Genomic DNA, 10,263 nt, shown 5'->3' on the forward strand with positions numbered 1-10,263 from the left:
AACCAATGCAACCAAGATGAAAAGAAATGCATTAAATTGGGGAACAATTTTTACAACTAGTGTTTCTGGCAAAGGATTCATTTTTAAAATATAGAGAGAACTGAGTCAAATTCACAAGAAAACAACTCAGTCCCCAGTTGATAAATGATTAAAGAATATGGACAGGCAATTCTCAGATGAAAAAAATTAAAGCTATCTATAGTCACATGAAAAGTGGCTCTAAATCATTATTTATTAGGAAAATACAAATTGAAACAACTCTGAAGTACCACCTCACACCTATCAGATTGACCAATATGATTAAAAAGGAAAATGATCAATGTTGGAAGGAATGTGGGAAAAATAGGACACTAATGCATTTTTGATGGAGTTGTAAACTGATTCAACGTTTCTGGGGAGTAATTTGAAATTATGCTCAAAGAGTGAAAAAACTGTGCATAACCTTTGATCCAGTAATACCACTACTAGGTCTGTATCCCAAAGAGATCATGAAAAAAGGTAAAAAATGATGTGTACAAAAATAGTGATAGCAGTTCTTTTTGTGGTGGCAAAGAATTGAAAATTGAGGGAATGACCTTCAATTGGGGAATGGTTGGACAAATTGTGATATATGTATGTGATGCAATACTATTGGTCTATTAGAAATAATGAAGGACAGAACTTCCAAAAAGTCTGAAGTCATTAGTTCATGTAATGCACTAATGCTGAATGAAATAAGCAGAACCAGAAGAACATTATACACACTAGCAACATCATTGAATGATAATCAACTATGATGGACTTGTTCATTTATGTAGATCAATAATCAAAGACAATTCTGAAAGATGTGTGATGGGAAATACCTTCTATATCCAGAAAGGGAACTGTGGAGTTTAAATGCAAACCAAAGCCTACTATTTTCAATTTTTAAAAGTTGTCTTATGTTATTATTTTCTCTCTCTAATGTTTTTTTTCTTCTGGTTGGATTTGATTCTTATTTTGAAACATGATTAATATGGATCTATGTTTAACACCAGAGGGAGGGGGAAAAGAAGGGAGGGAGGGAGGGAGGGAGAAAAATGTAAAACTCAAAAGTAAAAGAAAAATGATTGATGAAAACCACTGTTGCATATTGTTGAAAAAACAAATTGAAAGAAAAAAAAGATTTGGGCAAGAGGAATCAAATGATGTTATGACACCAAAAAGTAATAAACGTAGAAAAACTAGAGAAACATCTCATTAGAAAAATAACTGATTTTGAAAACAGATTGAGGAGAAGCAATATAAGAATTAACAGACTCTTTGAAAGTAATGATCAAAATCCAATCTACATACAATATTACCAGGAATTATTAAGGAAAATTGCTCTGAGAATAAAGCAGTAGAAATAGAAAAATCTCTGAAAGTGATCCCAAGAAGAAAACTTATGGGAATGTTATAGTCATGTTTCAAAACTCTAAGGTTAAGGAGAAAATATTACAAGCAATTAAATAATAATGTAAATATTGTGGAAACACAGTTAGGATTTCACAGGACCTAGTTGTTTCTACTCTAAAATACTCTAGGTCTTAGAAACTTCTATTTCATAAAGCATAGGGTCTTGGGTTGTGTTCAAGAAAACTTACTCAGAAAAGATGTAAAATTTTGAATGAAAAAAAATAAACATTTTGATAACTTGCAATAAAAAGACCAGAAGGGGTGGCTAGGTGGCGTAGTGGATAAAGCACCAGCCTTGGAGTCAGGAGTACCTGGGTTCAAATCTGGTCTCAGACACTTAATAATTACCTAGCTGTGTGGCCTTGGGCAAGCCACTTAACCCCATTTGCCTTGCAAAATCCTAAAAACAAACAAACAAACAAATAAATAAATAAATAGATAGATAGATAGATAAATAAATAAATAAAAATAAAAAGACCAGAAATCAATGGAAAATTTGATTTAAAAAAAGTTCCAGAAGAAATATCAGGAAAACATTAAAGACTAAATATAAGACACTCATTAAGGCCAAACTGTTTACTTCTGTTCCATATGAAAATATTATCATTACTAAATTAGCTTGAAAGAAAGTTTGGGGTTGAGTTATGTATGATTAGGTTATTCTAAAAAACAAAGTTGGGTAGAAAGAGGTAAACAGAAACAATTATATTGTAATAAAGGAATGTGAAAGGAAGAACTAATTCAGACCAAGCAGGTAGGAGTGGAGGAATGGTAATATTAGAACCTTACTTTTATCTGGATTAAAGAGGAAAAAATCTAGCAGGTTGTAGAAATTTCTGAATATGTAGAGAAATAATAAAACTGGGGGTCAGCATTGGAGAGGGACTTTTAGAGGGGTGTGATTGGAAGAGTGAAAGAAAAAAGGTGCAGGGGACTCTTGGAGGGGTAAATAAGATGAAGAATGGGTGAGGAGATAAGATGATGATGATAATGTTTGTCCTTCATTCTTAAAGAAGAACATGATATCAGGGAGGTGATACCATAACAAGTATGTGAACTGGATTTGAGTGAGGGGGTACTATGCTAAGTCAACAACCTCACTTTTTCCTTAAGAGGTATATATGAATCAGGATGACTGAAGATGACCTTGGATATGAAGTAATAAGGATTAAGTGACTTACCTAAGGTCACACAGCTAGTAAGTGTGAAGTGTCTGAGGTTGGGTTAGAACTCCCATCCTCCTGACTCCAAGGCATTGGCTCTATCCACTGTGCCACCTAACTGCCCAGGGGAGATAAGATAAGGCAACAGGGATGGGCTAAAAAGAGAGTCTGAAAAAGATAATAGTGAATAAAGATAGGAGGGAGGAATTATAACTTTGAATGTGAACAGAATGTTTACAGTAGCTATCTTTGTGGTGTCAAAGATATGGAAATTGAGAGATGCGCATCAATTGAGGATTGGCTGAACAAGTTATGGTATATGATCATGATGGAGCACTACTGTATCATAAGAAATGATCAGTCCAATGATCTTAAAAAGATATGGAAAGACTTTCAAGAAATAATGAAGGGGTGGCTAGGTGGCGCAGTGGATAAAGCATTGGCCCTGGAGTCAGGAGTCTCAAGTCCATTCCTTCTTGGGACACCCAAGTAAAGGAATAGAATTGCTAACTGATTTCTAGTGAGGGGGATGATGGTTACTGAGGAGGGAACTCAGGAGGACTGACTCAGTCTCAAACACTTAATAATGACCTAGCTGTGTGGCCTTGGGCAAGGCACTTAACCCCATTTGCCTTGCAAAAACCTAAAAAAAAGAAAAAGAAATAATGAAGAGGGAAATGTACAGAAACAAAGAAATAATATATACAGTAACAGCAATATTGTTTTAAGAAAGACTTTTAGTGACTGTCATTTTGACCATTATAATTACACAAATTAAAAATAAAGGATACAAAAAGAAAGATGTTATAAGCCTCCAGAGAAAGAACTGATAAATATAAGTACATATAGAACAATTTTACACTTATATAATGTGAATGTGTGTTGTTTGTATAGATGTCTAATAGTATCCATCTCTAGGGTGAGATGAGTTAGGGAGATAAGAAAAAAAGAAAAACAGAAATTTACATGATAACTTCATTATATATTTTGAAAGAAAAGCAATTTGCCAATAGTAGATTTGCAGTTTCATCTACAATGCAAATGCTTGTTTTATTCCATAAATTAAAAATAAAGTAAAATTTAAACAAAGAGAATATCATTTGACTTAACCCTGATATTAAGAATATATTGCAAACAATGCAGGGAAATGTGAACTATCTGGAAAGAAAAATAAAAGTTTATTTGTTTTCTACCAATAAATTATGAATGTAGAACAATGATGAATTTCTAGTTGCATAAATGCCTAGAGTCAAAATGCCAAATATTTCAACAGAGGAATCAATTAGGAATAGAGGGATAAGTTCCTGAAATTAGCTAGGAAGAAAAGGTCATTTCCATAATTAAATGGTCTTTCCTATTTTCTTCAAGTCCCAGCTCAAACCCACCTTTTACAGGCAGCCTTTCCCAATTTCAGCTAGGTCCCATGGGTGCAGTCAACTACAGGCAAGGACATGCCACTCCCAGGCACATCCTGCTCTCAAGGTCACCATGGACAGCTCCTGAGAGGTGTTTATGACTCAAAGGTACAGGTTTCCTTCTCCTTTCCTATTCAAACCAATTCCCCAAGAGAAAAGTTCCACTCTGCTCATTGCTGTTCTACTTTCTCAGAAAGGTGAGGTGAGATGCTCAGGTGACTGAGACTAGGAGATTGTCCTCATACAGGTGTCACAAAGCTGGCTCCACTGACAGGAGTCAGTCCTCCTGAGTTCCCTCCTCAGTAACCATCATCCCCCTCACTAGAAATCAGTTAGCAATTCTATTCCTTTACTTGGGTGTCCCAAGAAGGAATGGACTTTTCCCTTTCCAAGGTCAACCTCCTACATGAAACTTAATACACATCCCCTTCCATCTTCTCTGAACCATTCTCCCTTAGTTATTCCCTCCCTCCTTCATTCAATCAAGCCCTCCATATCTCCTGTTGCTCACAACCATCATTCATTTCCCAATCCTAAAAACAAATCTAAATCTCCCTTGACTCTATTATCCCCTCCAGTTCTTTTCAAGGCAAACTTGTGAAAAAGGTCATTTGAGGCTTTCCCCTCATTTCATTCATTTTCCACCTCTTTTCTCTCTTTTTTCTGACAGCATCACTCCATTGAAATTGTTCGCTCCAAAAGTGTCAGTTATTGCTTATCTACTCAATGCAATCTCCTTTCCTTGATCCTTAGCCTTCTTGCGTTTTCTCTCTTAGATAGCTCTGGCCAACCTCTTCTTCCAGATGGTCTTTCCTCTCTGGGTTTCTCTGATACTGTTGTCTCTTGGTTTTCCTCCCACCTACTTCTCCAATCCTCAGTCCATTTTGCAGGCTCCTCACCCATATCATGCTCTTGAACTGTGGTGGCTGTGTGACTGTCCTTGTAATATTTTTTCTTCATTTTTAAAGAAGACCATGACAAGCACATGAATTGGATTTGAGTGAGGGAGATGCTGTGCTAAATCACCAGCCTCAGTTTCTCCTCTGGAACTATCTGGGTCCAGTGGGCAAAAAATTAATCAGGATGAGTGGAAATGACTCTAGATGCAGGACAATCAGGGTTAAGTGACTTGCCCAAGGTCACAAAGCTAATAAAAGTCAAGTGTCTGAGGCTGGATTCAAACTCCCATCTTCCTGAATCCAAGGCCAGCGGCCTTGGCTCCTTCTCTTCTCTCTCTAAACTCTTAGTGATCTCATCAACTCAATGTATTCAATTAGCTTCTCCATGCACAGGATTTTTAAGTCTACATAACTAGCTTCAATCTCTTTCCTAAGCCTCAGAGCCCCATCACCAACTGCGGATTGAACATTTCCATCCCCATGTCTGTGGACATCTCCAATTCAATCTGGACAAAATAGAACTCATTGTCTCAACTCCAGATAAATTACCTTATTTCTGTGAGGAACACCTCCATGTTCTCACTTATCCAGTTTCACTAATTTAGGAGTTCTTTCTCCACTTCTCACTCATCTCCTGTCTCCTGGTCCCTCCATGTCTAGTCATTCACCAGTTTTCATTTGATTACATTTCCCTCATCCATCCCTATTTTTCCCATTCACCCAAAAGTTTCCTAACTGGTCTCTCTGCCTCGTGTGCATCCCCTCTTCAAATTATTTTCTATACAGCGCCTAAATTGGCATTTCTATAATCCAGCTAAGGTATTTTTTTTTGTTTTTTTATTTTTCTGGCTTAAAATTTTAGTTTCTTTTCAAATTTAATTTAATTATATTTCTAGTTTCAAATCCTCTTCCTACCTACTCTTCTTTCCTTACCCAGTAAGAAAGCAAAAACCAAACTCCATTCCACATATGTATAGTCATGTGAAGCAAGTTCCCATATTCGTCATGTTCAAAAAAAAGGCAAGGAAAGAAAATGCCATTAGATATGTTTCCTGAGTCCATCAGCTCTCTCTGGAAGGGGATAGCATGCTGTCTTAGAAATCCTTTGGATCTGTGGTTGGACTCTGTGAGTTGATATAAGTTCCTGTTTTTCTCCTAGCTTTCTTCATTAGTTCCTGCTGCTCTAGAATCCAATCCAAATGCCTTTGTTTGGCATTTAGAGTTCTCCATGATGAGCCTGGGGGTGGGGGTGGGAGGGCTGTTACTGTGTTTGATTTTGGAAGAGGACTCCGCTGAAAGTATGGAGCCCATGACCCTGACCCTCCAGACCAGCTGAGCCGAGCTGAGCAGACTGATGTCCAGCCACACTCTACAACTCTCTCTGCTACAACTCCCCCTCCAGTCCCTCTGAGGCTCCCCTGTCTTCAGCTCACAAAGCCAAAGTCTCCGTGGATGTTCTTAGGTTAGTTCTAGTGCTTCAGCCTACCACCCCTGGGCTGGCTCTCTGCTCTCTCTTTTTCTGGGTTTAGTCCATTGAATTTCTGTTAAGAGGTTTGATTCATATTAGGTCTGAGGAAAAGCCAGGAGACCTTAGCACAGTACCTAGCTTCTCTCTACCATCTTACCTCTAGAAATTTTTGTTGCAGCTCTTTGATTGTGAGTAGTCTCTGAGTTGTTTCCAGTTAAATGGCTCAGATCACTAGCAGAGATTCTTCCCTCTTGTTAACAGATCACCTTCACAATTGTTCTTAATACAATTTTAATTTTACTTTGCCAATAACCAGGGCAAAAATTGAAAGCAGGATCAAACATTATGTTTCTAGTTTTAAAAATATTTACAATTTTAGTTTAGCCATTTGTCATGCTGATAATGTCCAAAAACTCAAATACACACTGAAAATTAGAATCCAATTTTTATACTTGGTAGAGGATAAACTTTCACTAAGAAATTAATAACAAAATGTTTTTTATTAGAAGTATTATAAAACAAAAATGAACTCATTTCAAAGATGCCAGATTAACAACTGTAACAAAAGGTTCCAAGATGGTATACAAACATACATAATACATGCATGCATGCATGCTATATACACACATGGAGTATTCAATTTCAAAATAGTGCATATCAAACAAGTCATTTATAATCAAACATCTTCAATAACTAGTCATGTTCAAATGAATGATCTCTAATAAAAGTGAACATCTCTTTAAGACAGTTATAAGAGGGGCAGCTAGGTGGCGTAGTAGATAAAACACTGGCCTTGGAGTCAGGAGTACTTGGGTTCAAATCCGGTCTCAGACACTTAATAATTACCTAGCTGTGTGGCCTTGGGCAAGCCACTTAACCCTGTTTGCCTTGCAAAAACCTAAAAAAAAAAAAAAGATAGTTATAAGATAGAAGTTTTGGGAAGGGGGAATGGATAGGCAGAGTCTGGCAAAGCACAGGAATTGGGTAGGAGGCAGAATGCTTGTGGGTACCCCCATTAGCACCTTGGGTACCATCCTGTGTGTCTTTTCCTTCAAGGTGGAGGATTCTAGCACAGATTGCTCTTGGCAAAATACAAGGGGAAGGACATGCAACAGAATGTCAATGCTATACCATTCAGTCCTTCTGTCCTTACTTCCAGTGAGAGAGCAGTGAGAAGACGCACACAACAGTGTAGATCTGCAGAAAGAAAAAGAAAGAGGGAAAAGAACAAAAAAAAAGGAAAAGGAAAATGTTCTCACACGAGAACATTTGCATTTTGTGGAGGTGCCATCCTACCGAGAAAGAGATTTTGGAAGTCAGGCTTTTAAAAATCGATTGTTAAAAGTTATTTTTGCATCAAGGGGGAGGGGGGAGGGGGAAAGGAGAGATTAAAAAAAAAAGACTATGATAACCACCACCACCACCATGCCCCTCACCCCCCCTAAACACACACACACACACACACACACACACACACACACACACACACACAGAACCACCAACACCAGTAGAAAAACAGATATGGTGGGCGCCCCATGTGCCCAGGCCCAAATAGCTAGCAAACAGCTCCAGGAGACAGCTCCTGGAGAATTTATTTAAAAAACAAAACAAAACACCACGAAATATAAAAGTAAAGGGGGTACATTTAAAAAAAAATAGTGGTCACAGTGAAAGGGATTAGTTTGATTAATAAAAAGAAATAAAGAGAGGGAAAAAAGATAGCTATAAGAAGATAGATCACAAGTCATTCTTCTCATGAGAAAACTAATTGTGCTGATATTTTTTAACACAGAATTAAGACAATTATGATATTAACCAGTATTGTATCCGGATTTTACAAGTCTTTGCATCATTTTCCTAATTATCTGCTTATCATTGTTATACAGTAAAAGACCTTAATTTACAGAGGAATATATAAGTCATAACAGATAGATAGCAAGGCTACATACCTATGTACTTAGTTAATGAGCATAAAGAAAGGACTAAAATTTTATACCAAATAACTCAAAACTTATATCTGCATCTCAATATAGCAACTTAGTTGTATTTCAGTATCAACCTAAATAAGAATTTAATATTGTTTGCAGTCTGATCACATGATATGATTATAGAAATCTGTCATAAAAAAGGATAATTAGGGATTATATCAATAATAATTCCCTAACTTCATGTTATGGCAAAACTTATTTAAATAACATTGAATCAGGAGTCAGACAGTTGAGATATTTTCAAGAAGAAATGTCATGCCAGAGAAATTGAGCCAGGGAAAGCCTACCTCAGCCCGTACAAGAGTCATTTTTCCAACTTTTCTCACAAGAAGTCTGCCTGCAGTTCATGGATAATTATTCCATAGTAAAGGTATCACGAATGAGTGACATAACAGTATCCCTTGATGATCATACCCAATGACACTGACTCAGAACTATATTATTTACAATCCCATAAGGTCTCAAATAGCAGGTACCATCATAGCTATGGGTAGGTTCAGTTTTCAAGTATACATTTATTAAATAAGAAATATTGACAATGAAGTACAATATCAACGTTTGTGAAATTCACGTATAGAAAGGGGTCCCTGACATCCTTCTGGGCCCTGAGAAACTCCTTAGAAATATAAATTTGGATAGGCACCTTTGGGTCTGAAAATAACTGGACAGGACCCAAATGCTAGGGGTCACAGATATTCCATAAATTTGGCTAAGATTTACAAAGCACCCTTGTTAGCCTAATTATCTTGCTGTATCTGTTAAATTCCAGGACTGCCTCCCCTTTCTCAGATGCAGCTAGAACCATAAGATAGTAAATTTCACTCCCTCAAACTTGTGGGAAGCCCGTGAATATGTGACTCCCTCTGTCTCAGGAAATATGTTCAGACATAACACAAAGACCTTGACCCTTTTCCTACTCTGTCTAGCCCCTATCTATACTGAGCCATATGTTTACATATGTTTGTATTAGTATGACAAGACAACATATCTAACTGCTGTCTTTGCTTCTGTATCCTGCTTGCTCTCAGTACCCACCCCCAAAACACTATAAAAACCTTAACCCCTGAACACTCAGGTGCTGTCTGATTTGGGTACTCCATCCCCAGGTAGTTCTAAGGAATAAAGATCTCCAAACTTATCAAATTCTGGTCTCTGTCTCGCTCTATGGGTTCAGCAACTATAATCTCACAATGATAACAGTAAGAGATTCATCATGAAAAAAATCACAACTTATTTTGATAGAACTAGTCCTCATGGTAAGTAGATGTTTTTTCATCCATAGGTTGAACATTGCACAAATGATTTTGCTGTAATATACTTAATAGCAAACAACAGGGTGGCTAGGTGGCATAGTGGATAAAGCACCGGCCCTGGAATCAGGAGTACCTGGGTTCAAATCCGGTCTCAGACACTTGATAATTACCTAGCTGTGTGGCCCTGGGCAAGCCACTTAACCCTGTCTGCCTTGCAAAAAGCGTAAAAAAAAAAATAGCAAACAACAAAAGAGTCGGGATGGAATGTGTAAGTATAATAATGCCAAATTGTGTACAGAGAGCAGTTTATCTGAAACATTGTTGATAGTGAAACACATTCTGTTATTAACTATGCTTAAATATATATATATATATATATATATATATATATATATATATATATATATACATATATATACATACATAGTCACTGTTTTTAGAATTCCTTTGGAAATGGCAGCATCTTTATGATGAATCTTAACTAATGAATTTCAGGGCATGCTCCAAACACAGGTTCTAATCTCAGATTAAATACAAAATTAAGAAAAATCAGTATTCCCATTAAGATAACACAAGGTAGCTCATAAGTTATTATTCTTCACTGAGACTGTAGTGAAATAATTTTCCTTAAAATATAAACAGAAGTGGTTCCTGACTTTAA

Source organism: Macrotis lagotis, chromosome 1 (genome assembly GCF_037893015.1).
Source record: "Macrotis lagotis isolate mMagLag1 chromosome 1, bilby.v1.9.chrom.fasta, whole genome shotgun sequence".
NCBI lineage: Eukaryota > Metazoa > Chordata > Mammalia > Peramelemorphia > Peramelidae > Macrotis > Macrotis lagotis.